Source organism: Equus przewalskii, chromosome 17, assembly GCF_037783145.1.
Source record: "Equus przewalskii isolate Varuska chromosome 17, EquPr2, whole genome shotgun sequence".
In the NCBI taxonomy this organism is placed as follows: Eukaryota; Metazoa; Chordata; class Mammalia; order Perissodactyla; family Equidae; genus Equus; species Equus przewalskii.
The window spans coordinates 31,112,198-31,135,503 of record NC_091847.1 but is presented as its reverse complement, the minus strand read 5'-3'; the positions used below and the strand labels follow the sequence as shown (position 1 = coordinate 31,135,503).

The window sequence follows — 23,306 nt, the reverse complement described above, 5'->3', positions numbered from 1 at the left end:
AGATTTCAAATGCTATCTGAAGGTACATCCCCAAATGCCATACCCAGATCTCTGTCAAGCCATCTGGAAAAATGCAATTCAATTCCAGACAAGCTTATCACGTGGTAGGTGTATAAAAAGAAAATGTATAAAAAGAAAAATAAGACAGAAACCTAATTTTCAAGAAGCAAATGATGGCACTATTATATCCAAGTGGAAAGAGCCACTTGAATAATGGATTATGTTTTTTCTTCTAAAGAAAGAAATTGGTTGAATGACATATGTCAGCTGAAAATATATCTTTTAATATAATTAAATACACAAATATGTGATCCAATTTTTTTCCTTAAAAAAACAGTCATTTGCCTGTGCAGTACTGTATTTTGAAGACACAATTCTGGCCAATGACCTCAGAGTAATCAGTAAAATAGACTGTACGGTAGTATGTGAAATGCTGGATGATGAGGGCACCATTATACCCCATAAACCAAAAGTAATTCCAGGCTCAGCCTACAGTCAAGCACAAGTTAGCTGTAACTGAGAGGAGATAAGGAACTAGGGCATCCTCTAATGAGATCAGTTGAATTTTCTGCTTCTAGCCCATATTCTGAGAGGTCCTCTTGCTACAATATAACGAGATCCTGGATAACTAGAATAAACAAACTTTATAATGCATTTCTGACCACCAAAAGAGTAGAGAAAATATTCCAAAGGCACGTATACACACATGCACAGAAAGACAGACAGACAGAAAGAAAGAGCGAGGGAGGGAAGGAGGGGGAAAGAAAGGGAGGGAAGAAAGAAAGAAAAAAATATAAGATAAAATCAAAAAGGTACACGTCAAGCACATACACAAGGCAGGGCTTGTATATGGGAGTAGATGCTCCTAAGACCTCTGGCATCAGAGGTGAAACTCTGGGTCCCTCCCATGGTGGGGTAGCGGAACCTGAGACGTGTGCAGTAAGTCAAGACCCTTGAAGGTTGTTAACATAGTCCTAGGCCAGTCCCATCCCCAGGCTCCAGGACACAAGAAATGCAAATCTTCTCTGGAGGAAAGCTCTCCATCTAAGCCCTTAACGTCACTATAAATTAAATTTAATCAAATAAGCTCTCAAAAAAATTCCTCAAAACACAAGAAAACAAAGCAACATGAATGAGTTGCCAAAAACAATAAAAAACAGAATTACACTCTCAATTAGCAAATATTTAGCATGCTCAGATATAGAATAATACTATATAGGAAATATTTCATATAACAAAATATGAAATAAATGAAGAAACAAAAAGAGGCTTTTAAAAAAATGACCAGAAAGATTTGAAAATTAGCCAAAGAGAATCTTTAGAAAGAACAACAACATAAAATCTTTGAAATTAAAAACTTGATGGATGGGTTAAACCACAGATTTACACAGATGAAGACAGAATCACTGAACTGATAAGAGTTCTGAAAAAAAGTAATCAGAATGCAGCAAAGACATAAAGAGAAAATATTAAAAAGATATTAAGAGGCATGGAGCATAGAATAAGAAGGTTGAACACAAGGACAATGGAAGTCTAGAAGGAGAGATGTGAGACTGGAGGGGGGTCAGATTCCAGACATAATGGCCTACGGCTTTCTAGAAATGATGAAAGACATCAATCCAAAGATGCAGAAAACATACTATATACCAAGCCAAATAAGTAAAAAGTATTCACATCTAGATATACTGAAGTGATACCGCAGAATACCCAAATGACAATACTATAAAAGCAGCCACAAAAGAGACCATCAATTAGACTGACAGCAGAATTCTCAACGGTGACAACTAAAGTCAGAAGACACAAATTATCTTCAAAGTGCTAGGAGAAAATAACTGTTAACCAGAACACCCAATGAAACTGTTTTTTAAGAATGAGAATGAAATAAATACATTTTCTTATAAACAAAAACAGAGAGTTTATTATCAAAGAATTTCACTAAAGATATGTCTAAAGGATGTACTTTAGGAAGAAGGAAAATGAACCCAGAGGAATATCTGACATGCAAGAAATGGTGAGCAGAGAAGTGGGTAAATATGCAGGTAATTTTATACGGATATTTTTAACTACCTCTGTAAAATAATGATAAAACTAAAGTATACCTAGTGGTGGTAAAAAAAGTCAGAACTAAAATATTAGACAGCAATAGAATACAACTCATGAGAGGGTGGTGAAAGCACTCCAAGGTGCTAGGTTGTTTGGAGACTGCGTAATGATACTAACTACCTTGGTTCACAATGGGGGAAAATGGCGGCACGGCCCTAATCGCCTGGACCACACAAGGGCTCACTTACTACTTCCTCTCCCACACTAGACCTGACTCTCCCCAGTTTGTGATCCAGGTTGGAAGAGTTGGGGGGCGGGGAGGAGTTACCATCTCTGATGAGAATGAGATTCCTGGGTGGGTTCTGTAACCCCTGGAGGCAGAGTGGCTTCCCTGAGAGAGGAGGAGCTCTGAGGAAAGAAAAGGCCTGGAGGAGGAGGAAAGGCAGTGTTTTGGCAGTCAAATTTTCAGCTGTGTCTAGAAAGTAACCTACTTATTGTGGCTTTGTTTGTGGAGAGCTTTGTTGGGGCTAGGCACTGTTTGACCTTAGCAAACATGCCTGGAGATGAGTGACTTGTAAAGTCACTGCATGGACTTGTAGGTGCGGATGTGTCTGAGTTCCTGGGTATCACCAATCGAGAGGTTTGGGGTGGCGGAGAAGAGGTGATGTGAAAGGTTTATATTCAACTGGGAAAGCCCAACATCCTCCTGGGATTTTTCTGTTAGATGCAGTCAGACCTCATCAACCCACATCAACTTTCTTCCCAGGAAAATAAAAGTCAGAGTGAAGACCTCCCTTCTTCACAGGTTTCCTAGCAACTTGGTTACTGAGTCTGGGTCTTCCTGAGTACTGGGGTTGGCCTCCAGGAAAATGACCCCAAGAAGCTTCCTGTGGCCATTTCTTCATCACTTTTCATGATGACTTGGACAATGAGGCTGGTATGGGGATAAGGAGGTGGGAAGAGGGATGGGGAAGAGCAGCACTGTAACCAGAATCTTAACTTGTGGAACGCAGGCTCCACTTTATACATAATCCTAAAGCAAACAGTAGAAGGGTCAATTGACAAGGGAGAAACTGCAGGACACATTTCAATGCCAGTTCCTAATTATTTATGAACTATCTATTTTTTGGATGATCTCTCCCACTGATGAACTCCATTAGAAAAACTGGTGAGCAGAGACAATAGTTAATAATTGCCCTGTTACTATAACTTTAGAAGCGTTAAAAATGATTCTACTCTAGAGTTGCTAAAAACAAATGGTGTTGCCTAGTTGAGAATACCAGACTACTCCAGCATGCACACCTGTTCATAGTATCATATGATCCCTCACTTACATAACATGTTTTATAACCCCTGCCTAAAGACCAGACCTGTGTATTTAATACCAAACACACCATTACCTGGTTTTCCCACATGCATATAATTGCCCTGAGTGTTGTTATAAATGATCTGCTCTGTGCACAGAGAAGACATTGCCCAATGGAAAAACTGTCACTGATGACAAGGCAGTTTCTCCCAGCCCCCAAAAGGACTATATATTGGGATCCCCCAAGAAGTGTTGCATTCAAAATCCACATTATTGGAGAGGCAGTGCAGTGAGGAATTAAAAGGAAGAGACATTCTTTAATATTTCCAACCAATGAAGCTAATACTTCAGAAAATCAGTCAGCAAACATTTATGAGATTTCACAATGCTACTTGGTCATGGTAGGAAGAGGAAGAACCACCCATGGATTCCATAGGAAAGAGTGCAAACTAGAAAAGCATGGGACAAAGGAGCCAGTGGGATCCTGTTGGCTAATATGATGAGTATTTCCTTAATGTGTTCTACTAAATCATCCAAAACTTCACGAATTCTTGGGGTGAAGATTCATAAAGTCTTTTTAGAGCTAAGAGACATTTAAAAAAAATTCCTTCCTTCCTTCTTCCTTCCCTCCTCCTTTCTTTCCTGCCTTAATCACTTCACAGAGACTGAGATTACCAGTCAAGTGTTCTTAACTCCACACAGTAATTGTCCAACTTGAATTATATACAGACTTTTTAAAAGAAATATGTTCCCACAAATCCCCCAGTGTTAACTTTATTGTTTTTAGTGTGTTCCTTAGAAAACAACCAATAGGAAACCAGGTACAAAATTCTTAGATGTAGTGCCCTTAATCTATACAAAGCAGATGTATAAATAAACACAACCCAAACTATACAACCAATAGCATTCGAATTCATAACATTAATATAACATATAACAGATGATGTTCTGCTGAAACCACATTGCTGCCCCAGTGAGGATATAAATGGTACTGGTCACTGATTGTTCTAGCATGAGTCGTTTTGAGCTCGACAAGCATTTACTTCCATGTTCTATGTGATGACTGGATTCTCCCACCACTTCCTCTACTGGAAATACTGTGAAACCTTTCTTCATCAGCCTGCTCTGCAGGCATTTGGTCTTTAAATGTAAATAGTGCTTTGGCATCACATTAACTCTACCCCGATTTTTCTTAAAAATGCTCCACATTTTAACCGGTTCTACTTGACGCTAATTTGAACACAAACCTAAATGCAGGTGCAGACACTGAAATCATGCCACAGTGCTGTTATAAGACAGTTATCCAATGATCCAGAATACATCTAGATTAAATATTTATTGTCATCCAAATGAAAGCAACATTTTAAAACTCTTACAGAAGGCTCACAAACCCCCGAAGTCCACAAATGCTCAGAGGCCCTCAGCTCCCAGCGTGAGAAACTGCTCTGTGGAATGCTGTCTGTGACTAGGTTCTTACAGATAATTGCCCTTAGTGTGTCCTTGAAACTAGAAACATACTTGGATCAAAACCTTGAGGGTGAAGTAAGGAGCTGGAGGAGATGTGGAACAGCTTGCACATGGAATAAAATCAGAGCTGACATAGATAACTACAAAGACTGCCAAGGAGCAAATGGAGAGCCCAGCAGACATGTGACTTGTTCTCGTCAGTGCTGAGTGCTCTTTCTGAGTCCCCTGCTCTTGCATTGTGAACTAGTTTTCAGAACAAAGGAAATGCAAGATTTAAGGCCTTTCTCAGAGACTATATCGTCCAGAGAGCTGTGAAATATCATCCAAACTTGAGATTCTGCAAAATAGACCCTGTACTGCCATTGAAATAAACTTCCCATCATCACTGTGCTAGTTCTTTTTGCCATTTGCACCTCACCTCTACCAGCCTGAGATCCACTGTCTGCCCTGCTCTGTGCCCCACGAGGGGGACCCATGTAGGCCGCATCACCCAGGTTCCTGGGCCAGCTGACTTCGAGTTGGGTTTGGCCAATGGCGGCACTGGCAGGAGATTGGAGCGAGGAAGGAAAGGGAGGTTGGGGTGTTTCCTCCCACTCCCCACAGCTCAGTATCACTGGTGGAAGTTGCATCCCTCCACAGCCCCAGCCCCAGCGTGGGGCTCCCTCCATGGCAGCTCTAAGTGCTCACGAAACACTATTTCCTTCCCTGTCCCCTCAGTCCAGGGCTGGCCATGAGCATTCATGAAATGCTTCTTCCTTCTTTTGTCCCCTCAGTGCAGGGCTGGCCATGGCTCTCCAGCATTGTAATCCCTTGTTTGTTCTCACCCTGCACACACTTCTGTGGGCAGCCTTTCACTGAATTCTCTTCATTTGAACTAATGAGGTGAATTCTGTGTTCTGCTAGAACCATTTACTGATACAATCTTCAAATCTGATCAGGCATATCAGTGCTATAAGAACTCCTAGGTGCAGATCACACTCTCAAAAATTAATACAAAACAGAAGAAAAATCACTCACCATCTATCAGGAAGATAATCACATAAACCATAAAAGTGACCTTGACCCTCTAAGTCTACTCATGAAAAATTTAGCTTAAGAAAATCAAGTTTGGGAAAAAATATATATGTATATTCATGAAGAAGTTTATTACATTGTCATCAACAGCAGGGGAAATTCTGAAAACAATCTAGATGTCCAACAGTAAGGGAATAATTAAATTATGACATATAAACTTGATGGGCTATGATGCCAACATGAAATATTATTATTAAGACTTCATAGCAGCAAAAAAATTGTTGATAATAATAATGGTAAGTAGAATGGATATTTGAACAGATATTTTGAACATACATTCAAATTTTAATTAAGTAAAAATAAATATGCATGCACCTAAATGTTAGGTAAAATTTCACAAAAGTAAATCCAATGTTAGAGGACTCAGATTTTAAGTACTATCTATTTCTTTTCTAAAATATCCTTTAAAATAAAACAATGAGTATAATATCCAGAGACCTCATGGCTACCGCTAGTGATAGGAGTGGTGTATTCTTGGAGATGAAGGCTCCTCAAAGTATATCTTACCCTCCAATCGATAAGCAGCCTTAAGTAGGACATTTAACGGCAGTCTTCATTTCTCTCCTCTGCAGTAGGATGACTACTGACTCACTCACAAGAATGTAAAGTTAATGAAACCTAATCGGACTGAAAAATATTTTTTTGCTTTCATATGCCTGCCTCCCTGTATATACTGACTGTACACGCTGACTCTAGCTGGGACGCTTTAAAACGAAAGGATTTTCTGAGACAAATTTTGTGCTGCTGTGCTTGTGAGTTCTGTTTCAGAGACTGAGCACTTTCATTAGAAAGTGGTAAGATGAACATCGTCATTTGGGAGCCTTCATTGGAAGTTTTAAAATATGTTTCTTGCTCCTCCTTAAAGAGATCCTATCTAGCAGAGTGATAACAGATTGATCGTCATGACCTTCTTCACATTCTTCTAACTCCTTTTAAAATGAAATCACTGCTCTTGCTGCTGGTGTCTGTGGGCTGGGTGCCAAGGTGCAGTAATGAGGGCTACATACCATCCCCCACCCCAAGACCACCATCTCAGTTCATGGCTAATGTGTTAATACCACCAACAAACATGTTGAAAAAGAGGAAATTCAAGAGAAACATGCTTTCCCCATTCCCAAGTCCTATTTTCTTTAAACAGCGCTTGTCAGAAAGACAATGTCTTTGTCCTGAAGACAAATATGACACCATATCGACATTACAACAAAATGCTTTTATGGACATAAAGCTCTTTATGCTTTAATTTTAAACTGATGATTTGATATCTTCCTAAATTATACATTTTAGCAGTTTCCTAATCTAAAACATTTATCAGTCTAGAATATATATATTAACTTGAAATATTGCCATTCCTATTTCATAGCCGAGTGGATGATAATTTTCTTTAATTACACATTAACTCCAATGTATTACCTGGATAGGCAGTTATTGTTTTAACAGGATAAGGATTAATGGGCAGGTGTTCTGTGATAGTCTGACTGAAGAAGAAATAGAGGAATTATACATGATTCATTTTCTTATTTCTCTGAGCTGAATAATATTAATAACACTGCCACCTTACATTTATAAAGCACTTTTCATTTTAAGAGTGCTTTTGTATCTGGGATTACATTTTTCTGGATCTTTTACCTTTGACAGATCTTTCCAAATAACACACTCTACAGTTTTTTTGATGCCCAAACACTTCATGTGTGTATGTGTTTAAATCGATGGGATACAGTGAGAGGCAGTGGGACAACCATGGCCTTTGAAGATAGACAGACCTGGGTTCAAGTCTCAGCTCAACCACTTGCTGCATGACCTTGGACGAATTACTACGAGCATCAGTTTTGTCATATTTAAAATGAAGATAACACCACCTTCCATCAATGCCTATTGGATGGACTAAATAGGATACAACTTATGAAAAGAGTCTGTTACATATCTGGCACATAGCATGCACTCAATAATTAAAGTTATTGCTGTTATTTAACAGCGATTTTAGTCTGTCTTAAACATTTTCTTGCCCCTGTCTGATTTATTTCCTTCAAAATATTTAGATTCAGACGAGCATGGAGGAAGTATAAAATCAAGAATAACAATGTTAGTCCCCGAAAGTGTACCAGAGGTACGACATAAGTGCGATCTCAGACACCTTCTGCCTGGAGGGCCTATTCGAGCAAATAGTCTACAAAAGCTGATCCATCTCTTTTCTACTTGAGTAGAGTGTAAGGTTAACAGTGCTTTGGATAAACCCCAGTCCTAATCAGTTGCATTCCTGACTATGGTCACCAGCCTCCATAGTGGCCCCTGAGGATCTCACCTCCCGGTTGTCACACTTTTAGTAGAGCTGTCTCCAAACCCCAACACACACACTGAAGGAGGGCTGGTCTATTATGCAACCAACGGAATTAGGTGGAAATGATGATGTGTGATTTCTGAGGCTAAGTCATAAAAGACATTGGAGTTTCTGCCTTGGTCTCTTGGATCACTTGCTCTGAGGAAAGCCAAGCATCGCATCATTCAAGCAATGACATGGGACACTCAAGCAGTCCCATGAAGAGGCCCACATGAAAAGAGACCGACTTACCAGCATCAGCTGCAAGCCATGTGAGTCACCTTAGATGTCAATCCTCCAGCCCCAGTCAAGCCTTCAGATGATGGCAGCCCTGGTCAACACCTGACTACAACCTCATGAGAAACCCTGATGCAGTATCGCCCAGCCAAGTCACTTCTGAGTTACTGAACCACTGAAACCAAGAGAGACAATAAATGATTATTGGTGTTTTAAGCACCTACGTTTTGGAGTGCTTTGTTACACAGCAATAGATTATTATTATAGTAACAGGGTAATTTGGCAAGAATATGGATTAGAACACCATGATCCTTTGCCATATAGCTAATAACCCAAAAAACATGCCCAAACAATTACAGATGAACAACATGGCCCTGCTGTGCAGAGGAAAGTGGCTTTAATGTAGAGACTGCTTTCATATTTTAGGCATCATCACATCTCATGTTAACTAATCCCCCAAATCCCACACTAACTCCAAAAGCCTTTAAAAAAAAGACGTATTTGATTACGTAAAAATGTAAAATACCTATATGTAAAACTATAAATAAAGTAAAAATCTAATGACAAATGAGGAAAATTATCAGCAATGTAGGATAGTCAGAGAGTTAATATTCTCTCTATAAAAGAGAATGTAAAAATCAATAAAAAGAAATCATTCAATAGTAGAACAGAGAGCAGATACGACTGAGAGACTCAAATAAAAGGGAAGAAGTGCAAAGACTGAGCTCTAGGCACTCCAGTATTTAGAGATCAGGAAGAAGAGGATTCAGCAAAGGAGACCAAGGAGTGACCACTGGGACAGGAGGAGAACTAGAAGATTCTGGTGTCCAAGAAGCCAAGGATCAAAAAGAGTTTCAAGAAAGAGGGAGTGATAAAATGTGCCAAACCCTGCTTGTGAGGTCACGTAAGATGGGAATTGAAGGTTGACTACTAGAGTTTGCCAAATGAAATCACTGGTAACAGTCACATCATCCAATTTCTCTTCCTATGGTCAATAGATGTTTGTTGAGTACCTATTATATGCTGGATACAGTACTTAGCTCCTTTGATATTGTTACTGGCAGTATGCTATGACTGCTAATACAGTTTGTTCTTTCAGGTTGCACCCAAAAGGACATTAGAGATTCTTGGGGGTGGAGGGAAGGAAAGAGAGTCAAAATAATCAGATTCAAATCCATTAGGTCAGAAAATGGAATACTGGCAAATTAGTGGTAAATACTAGGATGGATCTGGGAGACTCCTGAGTAATAATCGCAGTTTTGTTTTTGTTTTTGTTTTTGGTGAGGAAGAGTGGCTCTGAGCTAACATCTGTTGCCAATCTTCCTCTTTTTGCTTGAGGAAGATTGTCGCTGAGCTAAGATCCATGTCAATCTTCCTCTATTTTGTATGTGGCATGGTGCCACAGCATAGCTTAATGAGTGGTATGTAGGTCTATGCCCAGGATCCAACCCACAAACCCTGGGCCACCAAAGCAGAGCACACAAACTTAATCGCTATGCCACCGGGCTGGCCCACGAATACTTTTGTGACTTCTTTACATCTCAAGCAGCTTGGATAGGCTACATTATGCTGTCATAAGAAACAGCTCTTCAAGCTCAGTGATCTGACACAGTGTAAGTCTATTTCTTGGTGACTCAAAGCCCATGGTGGGTCCAGGCACCTCTTCCAGATAACCATCTTCCATATGTCATCTTAGCATTTGAGACAGCTCTAAATGAGGAAACACATTTCCACAATCACCACAGCAGAGGAAAAGAGCCCTAAAGAGTCTCACGCCAGCAATCAAATAGTCTGGCCCAGAAGCGACTCATATTTAATCACAACCCATTGCTCAGAAAGAGTCGCATGACCTGCCCAATTGCAAAGGGAGCCAGAGACAAGAATTTTTCCATGAAGATTAACTAGCCATAGGTCAGCACTGTAAGTCTCTACCATAATCAGAGTTCTAGTTTTTCAAAGGATCTGACATCTAATCATCCATCTGACCTTGGAAATACCCCAGTAACATAGAAAAGTTATTAGAATCTCCATTTACAAGTGAGAAAATTGATGCAACAAAAGTTTAAACAACTTCTCTAATTAAATCTAATCTAAATTAAATCACTGTAGTAAGGACTGCCTCCCAACTCTATGAGCTTTCTGTCCACAAGTCCATGCTGCCATTGGAAAAAAATCATTAGGATCACTGATATTTGTGGTCATTATGATATATATATAAAATATACCACAGAATAGAATACTGCATGATTCTCCAAGTACTTTATACAAAACGAGGCCCTTTGAAATAGCTGGAATCAGTCCCTTCAGACATATTCTTGGCAATGGCTTGCTGGCTGATGCCTAAAATAAAAGCCAAAAGGGCTTAGGATGGAAGGCTTGGGTTTTCCTAATAACACTTGAGGCTCCTTTCTCTATATCTGTCACTAAAGATTAGCCCTCAGAACAGCATTGTGCGAAGCCCCTTCATGTTAAAGATGAACTTTAAGTTTCAACATCCCCCACGTTCTACTTTGCAGGCTGCTGACAGCCCAGCTTTAATGGGGACCAGCCTTGACGGCTTCTGTGTTCAGGCTTACGGCACAATTTCCTTCTCTCAGATATGTGGGGGTCTTGATGTGGTTTTAGGACAGCAGGGAAGAGCTGTATTGGTTTTTTTTTTTTTTTTTATCAGTAGTTACTTAATTGAGCAGCATAAACTGATAATATTTTTCAAAAAGAAATATATATCCAAACCTCGGATTCCTAGATCAAAATGAAATATCACTTGGCATTGAGATAAAAGCATTACTTACAATGATAAGACTTTTCTCTAAAGATTATGTATTCAGAAAAAGAGTTGAAAGCAATTAGCTATAAGCTCTTATTTTTCCTTTCAATCCTTGAATTCCATACTGTAATCCTTAATTTACAAGTTGGTATGTGAGTAAAGTACTAAGCAAGAGCCTCAAATGGTATCAGGTCAACCCCTTGAAGTTCTTTGACCTGTTCTCTCCACAGCTCTCCTTCTCTTTGCTTTTTTAGGCTTTCAGAGGGAAAGAGAAAGGAATGGAATTTCCAATGTTGAGATAAATGGCACATACTCAAATCTGACAGTAGTCAAGCCACTACTATTCCATTTTGGAAATGGGCAAGGATTTTTCAGTCTACAACTCTTCATCTTCTCAAGATCTTATGTAGCAAAGACATCTTATACAGTGAAGACAACTTGGACTCCTGAAAAAGCAACCATGCAGTTCACTCCAGAAAGCCACCTAAACTCACTTTTTGCCCTGGTCAGAAAAAGCCCTACCCTCACTGGAGAGTGTAAAAAAGGCTCCCAGATATGTGCTATAATGGAAAGAACATCAGGAAATATGGGTTTTACTCCCAAATCAACCAATTACTAGCTATTCCCATATCTACTTTTTAAAAAAACACTAGAGAAAATAATGAGACTCAAATGGAATAATACACACGAAAGTACTTTACATTTGAATAGAACCATACAGTCTGCAACATAGTTTACTTAATATTGCTCCCCCTGGCCTATACGGAGAACCCATACTTACACTGCCCACCCAGCTAGGACAGAAAACTTCACTATGGGGCCTGTCTCCCCAGCCCAAATGTTAATTATCTTTCTCAACTTCATCACAGAATTTAAATCTGGAAGTTGACCTTGATATCCTTTTAATCTCATTGGCCTATCGTTCTGCTCCCCACCCTAACATAAAATCTTTGAGCAAAACCATCCAAGAGCATTACTGAGTCCTGTGAAACTTTTAAGAGCTCCACATCCCTATTTAGGCGGAATCATATAACTTATCATCCACATTAGGACACTTCTGAAAGTGAAAGAGGGCGCCATGAATAATGAAACCAGGACAGGAGCTCAACTGGAAGTGTCCTTACAAGCCGCCCTCCTTACACGCCTCCCAGGCAGAGCTCAACCTAGGCAGCAGACGCAAGCCTTCAAGGCTGTCTATAAATGAAATCACATTTTCATTAACCTACTTTTCGGATGCATTAGATTTTCTCCAGCTGAATTTCCAGATGGTAGTTAGCATCTGAGCTTTCAGTTCCCCTCCGACCACCCCTTTCTATACACCTTCTCTCCTTCAACAAGTCAGTCAGTGCCCCGTGCAGAAAACACAGACCACCTTCTCCTTCTGTGCAAAGGAACTCTTTATTTGTTAGCTTGTTGGTATTAAAAACACAAAACCTATACTGAATGGAAAATGATCCAGAACCAAACACTGCTAACATTTCAGCAACTGTTGTTCCAGTCCGTTTTCAAGGTTTCTAATTTTCAATTACACTAGTAATATCTGAATATTTTGTCCCTTTTTAAAACATTGGAAAATATGGAAAATTAGAAGGAATAATAATAATGGCCCAAGAACTTACTAATTTCCAAGCACTTAACATATATTATTCTATTTAAGTTTCACACTAACCCTTGATGACGGTAGTATTTTTCTATCCATATTACAAATAAGGAAACCAAGGCTAACAGATTTTAAGTGATTTGTATGGGAGCCAGATTTTAGCCCCAAGTACTCCCAGATTCCAAAGTTCATTCCATTTATACTATATAGTATTATTTTTATACTTTATGCATTTTCTTCTTGTCTTTTCTCTGCATAGCTTTTTGTTTAACCTAATCATACTATGTATACCATATTCCATCTTTAGATGTATTTTTACCTATTAATATAAACTTGCGAGGTTGCTTCTCAATAAGAGCAATGCAGGCTTGGTGGGGAAAACAATCAAACAGTATACAAACTTATAAAGTGGAAAGTAAAATTTTCCTCCACCTCCTCTCTACCAGGTCCACTCAATCTCTCTTTCACAGTAACCAAAGGGAACACTTTCCTGTGTCTCCTTTAAGACATCTAAGCTGGTCAGGCATATGCATCTGCTCACACTCCATCCCTATGTTCCCCTTTGCAACACAACTCCAAAGACCATGCATGCCCACTGTTGCCCCTCTCTCTTCTCCATTCTCTCTTGAACTCACTCCAGTCAGACTTTCATTCCCACTGCTTCAACAAGACTGCACTTGGCAAGGCCACCAATGTCCTCCACATTGCCAAATCCCAAAGTCAATTCTGAGACTTCATTGTTCGTAACTTTGAATAGCAATGGACATAGTATATTGCATCCTCTTTCTTGAAACACTTTCTTCTCTTGGTTCCTAGGATGTCACTCTCAAAGATATCATCCTGCCTCTTCGATTGTTCCTTCTTGGTCTCCCTTGATGGCTCTTCCTCATCTTCTTGACCTCTAAATGTTGGATAATCCCAACCCTCAGCCTTCTTTCATTCTCCACCTATACTTATTCCCTAGGTGATCTCATCCAGGCCTATGCTTTAAATGTCTTCTATGTATTGATGACTCTTAACCCAGGCTTCTCCCTTCAACTCTACACTTGTATGTCCAACTGCCTGCTTGACATCTCATAGGGAATCTCAAACTTAACATGTCAAAATTGAACTCTTTTTTTTTTTTTTTGGTGAGGAAGATTGTCCCTGAGCTAACATCTGTTGCCAATTTTCCTCTTTTTGCTTGAGAAAGATTGTCCCTCAGCTAACATCTGTGCCAAGCTTCCTCTATTTTGTATGTGGGATGCTGCCACAGTGTGGCTTGATGAGCAGTGTGTAGGTCCGCATCCAGGATCTGAACCTGCGAACCCCGGGCCGTTGAAGCAGAGGGTGCAAACCTAACCACTACAGCACTGGGCTGGCTCCCAAAACTGAACTCTTGATTCTCCTCCTGCAGTCTTCTCTATCCCAGGAAATGGCAACTTTATTTTTCTTGTTGCTTCAGGGGAAGATGGGACAAAACCCAACCAAAAAAAACACCTTGAAGTCATTCTTAATTTCTCTCTTTTTCACCCTACATCTAACCCATCAGCAAATCCTGCTGGCTCTAATTTCTAAATATATCCTGAATCTGATGATTCTTATCACCTTCACCACTACCTACTCCTTTGGCCCAGATGATTATGACAGTTTTTAATCTGGTCTCCTTGCTGCCACCCTTTACCTACAGTCAATTCTCCACATAGCAACAAGAATAACCCTTTAAAAAGGTAAGTTGAGTCATGCCATTATTACTTTTTTCAAAACCCCTAAATTGTTTCTATCATCTTTAAAATAAAAACCAAACTTCTTACCACACGCAGCCAAGCCTTATAGGATTCCCCATCCTCCTAGTGCGCTCTCTCTCTGCCATCACCTCTCTCTTCCTTTCCTCACATTCTCACGACACTCCAGCCACACTAGCCTCCTTGCTCTTCCTCAAACATACCAAGCCCACTCCTTCTACCTATTATTCCATCTCAGCACTTATTAGTATAAACGTCTGGAACATCCTTCCCCCAGACAGTCACCTGGCATGCTGCTTCACTTCCTTCTAGTCTCCGCTCAAATGTCACCTTTTCAAAGAGTTCTTCCCAGACACCCATATACCACTGCACCCTATCCCACTTTCCACCTCTCTCTCTCTTTACTCTTATTATTCTTCTCCAAGGCACATATTACTACCTTACATATTATATAACTACTAGTTTATTATCTCTCTCCAGCCACACAATGAAGACTCCTTGAGAGCAAGGATTTGATTTGCTATTCTACACCTGATATCTACTACATTGTGTGCATTCAAAAAACAATCACTGAATGAATGAGGGAAACATATCTACAATACATGTATATTTTACATTAAAGTTGAATAATATAATACATTATGATCTACAAATTGCCATTTCTGCTAGTTTGATTAAAAAAACCTCATAATTCATGGGGCATAGAGTATAATACTCAGGAGGGTCTTCACTCAATAGCAGAGAATACTTGCTCTAGACTAAATGTTGCCTAGCAAATATTAAAAGAACACCAAAAATGATAAAACTGTTTCTAAGAAGTTTAACTGTATTCTTGAATACAGAATACTTACTTACAGGAATGCAAAAATATTCAGCACCTAACAAGGTAAAATTCACAATATCTAGCACCCAAAGATTACTCAGCATGATAAGAAACAGGAAAACACAACATCAGTCAAAACCATCCAAAACAGACAAAGATGTTAGAATTAGCAGACAAGGACATTAAAACTACTATTTCTGCATTGTATGTGTTCAAAAAGTGAAATAAAGATATAGAAAAAATTTTAAAGGCCCAAACCAAATTCCTACAAAAGGAAACTACAATGTCTAAGATGAAAAACACACTGGATGGGATTAATGGCTAACTAAACATTGCAGAACAAAAGATTAGGAAACTTCACAACAGTAACAAAATTTATCCAAAATGAAACAAAGGGAGAAAAAATAATTTTAAAAAATGGAAAGAGCATCAGTGAACTGCAAAACAACTTTGTTGCCTAAGATACACGTAATTGGAGTTCCCTTAAGAGAAAAGGGTAGGAGGGGCCATCCCGGTGGCACAGCAGTTGCTTGTACATTCTGCTTCTCGGTGGCCCAGGGTTTGCCAGTTCAGATCTCAGGTGCAGACATGGCACCGCTTGGCATGCCATGCTGTGGTGGGCGTCCCATGTATAAAGTAGAGGAAGATGGGCACGGATGTTAGCTCAGGGCCAGGCTTCCTCAGCAAAAATAGAAGGACTGGCAGTAGTTAGCTCAGGGCTAATCTTCCTCAAAAAAAAAAAAAGAGAAGAGGGTAGGAGACAGAAAAAAAATTTGAAGAAATATAGGCTAAGATTTCTTCAAATCTGACGAAAACTATAAACTTACAGATCTAAGACACTCAATGAACCCCCAAGCACAAAAATAATGAATAAAATTACAGCAAGGCACATAAATGATCAAACTCCACAAATGATTTTAAAAAATCTTAAAAGTAGCCAGAGGAAAAAAGGCACATTTCTGTACAGAGGAACAAAGATCAGGAGGACAGCAGATTTCTGATCAGAAACAATGCAAGTGAGAAGATGGTTGAACATCTTTAAAGTTCTGAAAGGAAAAAACTGCCAACCTACAATTTTTTACACATAATAAAAATATATTTCAAAACAAAGGTGAAATACACGCTTTTTCATACATACAAAAGCTTCAAAACAGGCACTATAAGAACTATCAAAGGAAGTCTTTCAAACAGAAGGAAAATGATACTAGGTAGAAACATGGATCTACACAAAGGAATGAAAGACACCAGAAATAATAAGCACATGGATAAATACATAAGATTTTTTCTTATTATTTATTTTTTAATTGAAATACGTTTAACATATAGTATTATGTAAATTTAAAGTGTACTACATGTTAAGTTGATACTTTATATAGTGTAACATGATTGCCATTGTGGCGATAATTAGTACCTCTATCAGATATATGTTACATAATTATCATTTCTTTTTAGTGGTAGGAATAATTAAGTTCTAGTCTCTTAGCAAGTTTCATGACTATAACACGATATTGTTGTCTATATTCTTATTATTTAAATCTCTTTAATAAATATTAATATTAACTATTTCATTTAAACAAAAATAATAATGTATTGTGGGGTACATATGTGGGATACATACATCTTACATATGTATGAAAAATTAGCAAAAAGGCTGAGGAGGGAGTAGAAATGAAAGCAGACTACTGTAAAGTGAGTGAAGTAGAATAATATCACTTTAAGGTAGACTATGATACTTTAAAGATGTATACTATAAACTCTAAAGCAACTATTAAAATAAAGCAAACAGATATAGCTATTACATCAACAAAGTAGCTAAAATGGAATCATTAAAAAAACTCAATCCAAAAGAAGCCAGAAAAATAAGGACAGGGGAACAAAGAACAAAAGGAACAGTTAGAAAACAAACAGCAAGATGAAAGGTTTAAATTTAACCATATCAACAATCACATTCAACATAAGTGGTCTAACACCCTAACTGACAGTCAAAGGCTGTCAGTTGGATAAAGAGACAGACCCAACCATATGCTGGTTATAAGAAACATACTTTAGATATAAAGACATAAATAGATTAAAAACAAAATGATGCTGGCACTAGTCAAAAAAAAAAAAAACTGGAGTGACAATATTAATATCAGATAGTATGTATTTCAGAGCAAAAAGGTATTTCCAGGAATAAAAGTCATTTCCTCAAGATAAAGTAGTCACTAATCAAGAAGATATGGCAATCCTAAATGTTTATAAACCTATTAACAGAGCTTCAAAATACATAAAATAAAAACTCACTGGGGGCCGGCCCCCTGGCCAAGTGGTTAAGTCTGCGCACTCCGCTTCGGCAGCCCAGGGTTTTGCTGGTTCAAATCCTGGGCGCAAACATGGCACCGCTCATCAGGCCATGCTGAGGCGGCGTCCCACATGCCACAACTAGAAGGACCCACAACTAAAAATACACAACTATGTACCAGGGGGCTTTGGGAGAAAAAGGAAAAATAAAATCTTTAAAAAAAAAAAAAACATCGAACTGCAAGGAGAAATAGACAAATCCATAATTATAAGTGGCAATTTCAATACTCGTGTCTCAACAATTGAGAGAATAAGCAGACAGAAAATCAGTAAGGACATATTATCAACTAACGTGACCTAACTGGCAGTTGTAGAACACTCCACCCATTAAAAGTAGAACATAAATTCTTTTTCACATGCACGTGGAATATTTACCAAGATAGAACATATTCTGAGCCATAAAACAAGTCTAAATAGATTAAAAATATTTCAAGATATAGTTCTCTCACTACAATGGATTAAATTAGAAATTAATAATGGAAAGACCTCTGGGAAATCCCCCACATATTTGAAAACTAAACAAATACTTGGAAACTACACAACACTTCTACATAAATCATAGGTCAAAGATGAAGTTAAAAATAAAATTAGAAAGTACTCTGAATTAAGTGGAAATGAAAACACAACATCAGTTTGTGGGATACTTATGAAAAAATTTACAGCACTAAACGCCTATATTAAAATAGAAGAACGACCTCAAATCAATGACCTCAGCTTCCACCTTAAGAAACTAGAAAAAGAGAGTAAATTAACACTCAAAATAAGCAGAAGTTAGGAAATAAAAAAGAAGAAAGCAGAAAAACAATAAAGAATATAAAACTAAAAGCTTGTTCTTTGAGAAGATCAATAATTTCATAACCCTATATATAGACTGATTAGGAAAATAAGAGAAAAAACACAATTATCAATATCAGAAAGGAAAGAGTTGACATCACAACATATTCTACAGATATTAAAATACAATAAGGGAACATTATGAACAACTTCATGGCAATAATTTCAAAAATTCAGATTAAATGGAAAAATCCTTGAAAGACACAAACTACAAAAGCTTACTCAAGAAAAAACGGATAACTTGAATAGCCCTGTATTTATTAAAGAACTTGAATTTGTAGTTAAACACATTCCCACAAACAAAACACAAGACCTAGATGGCATCACTGGTGAATTATACCAAAAATTAAGGCAGAAATAACAGAAATTCTACACAAACTCTTCCAGAAAATTGAAAAGGAGACAATACTTCCCTACTCACTCCATAAAACCAGCATTACGCTGATACCAAAAGCAGAAAAAGACATTACAAGAAAAAAAAAAAAACCCTGCAAACCAATATCCCTCATGAACACAGATGGAAAAACTAGAAACAAAATTTTTGCAAACTGAATCTAACAATATATAAAATGCTAATACATCATGACCATGTAGGTTTTATTGCAGGAATTCAAAGTTAGTTTAAAATTCCCCCCCCCCCAAAAAATCAATGTAATTTAGTTTAACAAACTTAAAAAGAAAAACCATATCATCTCAAGAACACAGAAAAATCATTTAACAAACTCCAACACCTATTCCTGATAAAAATTCTCAGCAAACCAGAAATAGAAGGGAACTTCTTGAACCTGATAAAGAATATCTATGAAAAACCTAAAGTTAATATAATACTTAATAGTGAAAGACTGGATGCTTTCCCCTATGAGCAAGAACAGGATGTCTGCTCTCACTCCTTCTGTTCAACATTATACTAAAAGATCTAGCCAGCACAGTAAGTCAAGACAAAGAAATAAAAGGCATCAAAGTAAAACTATCTGTTTTGGAGGATGCCATGATCACCTACGTAGAAAACCCAATAGAATCCCTTAAAAAGCTACTTGTACTAAGTGACTTTAGTAAGGTTGCAAAATACAAGATCAATATACAAAAATCAATTGTATTTCTATATACCAGCAATAAATAATCAAAAATTAAATTTTTTTTTAAAAAATCACTTACCATGCCATTAAAAGGAAACACTGAGGGGGGATGGACCCATGGCCTAGTGGTTGAGTTAGCACACTCTGCTTCAGTGGGCTGGGTTCAGTCCCCAGGCATAGACCTACACCACTTATTGGTGGCCATGCTGTGGCAATGACCCACATAAAAAATAGAGGAAGACTGGCACAGATGTTAGCTCAAAAAGAACCTTCCTCCAGCAAACAAAGAGGAGGATTGGCAACAGATGTTAGCTCAGAGTGAATCTTCCTCAGCAAGGAAAAAAAAAACCCAAGGGATAAATCTGACAAAAATGTGAAAGAAGTTTACTGAAAAATACAAAACATTGCTGAACAAAGTAAATAAAAACCTAAATAAATGGAGAGTTATAGCCTTGTTCACAGATTAGAAGACACATATTAAGATGGCAATTCTCCCCTAATCAATCTATAGATTCAACACCATCCAATCAAAATCCTAGCAGGCTTTTTGTAGAAAGTGACAGGCTGATTCTAAAATTGAGATGAAAATGCAAAGGACCCAGGGTAACCAAAACAACTACTTGATTTCAAACTTATTACCTAGTGACAGTAATCAAGACAGGATAGGCACATAGATCAATAAAACAGAATAGAGTTCAGAAACAGACATAAATTGACAAATATATGAACAACTGATTTTTGACAAATGTGCAATGGCAATCCAATGGAGATAAAGACAGACTTTTTTGCAAATGGTACTGAAACAATTAGATATACATGCAAAAAGTTGAACTTTGATCCAGATCCTGCACATACAAGAAAAATGAACTTAACATAGATCATAGACACAAATATAAAAGTTGAAATTACATATTTCTAGGAGAAAATATTTGTGACTTTGGATTTGGCAAAGATTTCTCAGATGTGACACCAAAAACAAAACAAAACAAAAACAAAAGAAAAAGTTAATCAATTCTATTTTATCAAAATTTAAAACTTTAGTTCTTTGAAAGACACTGTTAGAATAAAAAGATAAGACATAGACAAGAAGAAAAAATTTGCAAAGCATATAGCTGATAAAGAACTTGTATCTAGAATATATAAGAATGCTCAAAAATGAGTGAGAAAACAGTACAATTTTTTAAATGGGCAGACACCTCACCAAAGATATACAAATGGTAAACAGCACATACAGGATGCTCAACATCATTACTCAGTTAGGAAATGCTAAGTAAAACCACAATGAGAGAAAATGGCTTACAAACCCAGTGTGGCAAGGAGGAGGAGGAGCTGAAACGCTCGTATTCTGCTAGTGGGGACATAAAATGGTATAACTTTTTGGAAAACTGTGTGATAGCTTATTAAATATACAACTACCATGTGATCCCGTCATTGCACTCCTATGCGTTTAACCAAGAGAAAGGAAAAATACACATCCCTATGAAGACTTATACACAAATGTTCACAGTAGCTTTATTTGTAATAGCCAACAGCCAGAAACAAGCCAAATACAACCCAAATGTCCATGAGCAGGTGAATGGAGAAACAGATGGTGACATAACCACACAGTGGAATGTTATTCAGCAGTAAAATGGAATGAACTAATGATACACACAATGTACATGATTCTCAAAATAATTATGCTGAGTGAAAAAGCCGCACAAAAATGAGTATATAGTATGGCTCTTAACATAAAAATCTAGAAAATACAAATTAATCTATAGTGACATAAGGCATTTCCCTGCCTGGGAAAGAGGGTGCACAGGGAGGGGTGGGAGATAGGGACTATCAAGGGCACAAGAAAACATTTGGGGGTGATGAACGTGTTCATTATCTTGATTATGGTGATAGTTTCACAGATATATACATGCCAAAACTTAGCAAACTGTGCACTTTAACTATGTGCAGTTTATGGTTGTAAGTCAATTATATCTCTAAAAAGCAGTTAAAAAACAATAAGATGAGATTGCCTATTTGAGGTTTCTCTTTTGCCAACCTAAATTTTGGCCTCATTGTAAAAATTTTCTTGAAGAGCATTGAGGAACAGACTGACATTGTTAAGCTTAATGCTCTGTGAAATAGTCTAAACTAATTGTTTCAAAGGCCTGTGGCAGCAGTTTTCTGAGATTGTATCAGCCGACACTTTTTTCTTTATGTAAACATAAGCTAATGTTGTCACTGGATACCAAACAGTGCATTTACTGCAGCAATCTCGACCACGTTCATGCCAACAGCTGAATGTGTCATTTCACTAAAAAGGTCTGAGAACAATGCCCTTAGTTCCCTGTATCATATCTGTTACTTTACATGGTGGCTTCTGCAGGGAATTCTCCTACAAGAGAGATGGCAGATTTGAATTACCGGCGGACTGGAGTGTGTGAGTGTGTGTGAGTGTGTGTGTGAGTGTGTGTGTGTGTGTGTGTGTGGATGAAAGACTGAGAGATAGAGAATGAAGGAAAGAGACATGGAGGGACATATGAAGGAAGACTTTGAGTCAAGTATCAATTAACAGATGTGTTCTACTTTGGAACTTTCTGTCTTTAAACATTTCTTCCCTGCAGAAAAAAATGTGGGGTCATTTGCTTGACTTCTAAATAGCTCCAGTCTCTCCTACATCATCTAGTCCCACCCTCAGGAATTCACAGAGTCCACAATTTCTCAGCTTTTGTTTATGGAACAAGTATGCACAACACAGAAGCACACGTGCGCACCTGCACATTTGAACAGACATCCCTCCCACAGCAGTGTAGATGTTTCCTCTCATTCTCTTCTTAGCAGAAGTTATCAGAAACCTGTATTACTGTGAAAGCCTCTGTTCCTCACACTCAAATAATCCCCTTTCACATTGTCTCTTTACACTAAATTGGTGTTTCCTAAATTCAGTCCAAGCTAGTGACAACTTAGATTTGACTAAAACAACAAAGAAACCAACTCATTTCTTTTATATATTTATTATACTTTAAAGGTTACTTCAGCTCTTTAAGTAGAAAACCAGTATCTCTTGGCAAAGGTAGAAAATATTCTAAACATAAATACAGTGAATACCAAAGATGTTAGTAAATGCCTACAAGAATTTCCTGCAGAAGCCTCTGGGTCTAGATTCAGCTCTCTCTCTCCAGGGCTGGTGTGGCTAACTAAGGCATCTCATGAACTTGCTGCTAGCCTTTGTAACAAACTGATACCTTCTGCTGGACTAATGAGTAGGACTGCAAGAGAATTAAAAGGGAATAACTTCTTACAAGTGTTGTCATGTGCACCCTGAAATTATTTCATGCCAGGGGAGTTCCTGCCCTCTAGGATCTCTGAAAGCCCGTCTCCTGAGCTGTGAGGTCAAGATGGATTCAGAGTTCACATAGATGTCTGACCTACTGAGGACCTGGGAGAAGCATGAGGACCACCACTAGCCCATATGGAACCTTTATGCAAATTAGGAAAAGCCTACACTGGACAGATGAGCCCTGTGTGTGTGTGCATAGCTCGGGGAGAGGACAGTGTCTGTGCATGCATTTGCAAAAGGCCTCCCTTTCTCCAGGCCAACATAGGCTCTGCCAGACAGAGCATGGGTTGGATTTTGGCCCCACTTAAGTCTTTGGCTCAGTGCCCTTGTGCAATGAACAATAGACACAACTATACTTGATGGTTTGCCAAGCATTACCTAAACC

The 23,306-nt window shown here is 38.2% G+C and overlaps 1 protein-coding gene across 33 annotated transcripts in view; it reads right to left on the bottom strand.

Moving 5' to 3' along the window:
* Positions 1 to 23,306, bottom strand: part of LYPD6B (LY6/PLAUR domain containing 6B) — a 170,573-nt gene that overhangs the window by 82,523 nt on the left and 64,744 nt on the right. For 20 of the 33 annotated variants that reach the window (XM_070581329.1, XM_070581337.1, XM_070581336.1 and 17 more), the window contains one exon: positions 8,457 to 8,616. The exons of the other annotated variants lie outside the window; for them this stretch is intronic. The gene's annotated coding sequence lies outside the window, so the exon portion shown is untranslated. The remainder of the gene's footprint in view (positions 1 to 8,456; positions 8,617 to 23,306) is intronic. 33 annotated transcript variants of the gene reach the window in all.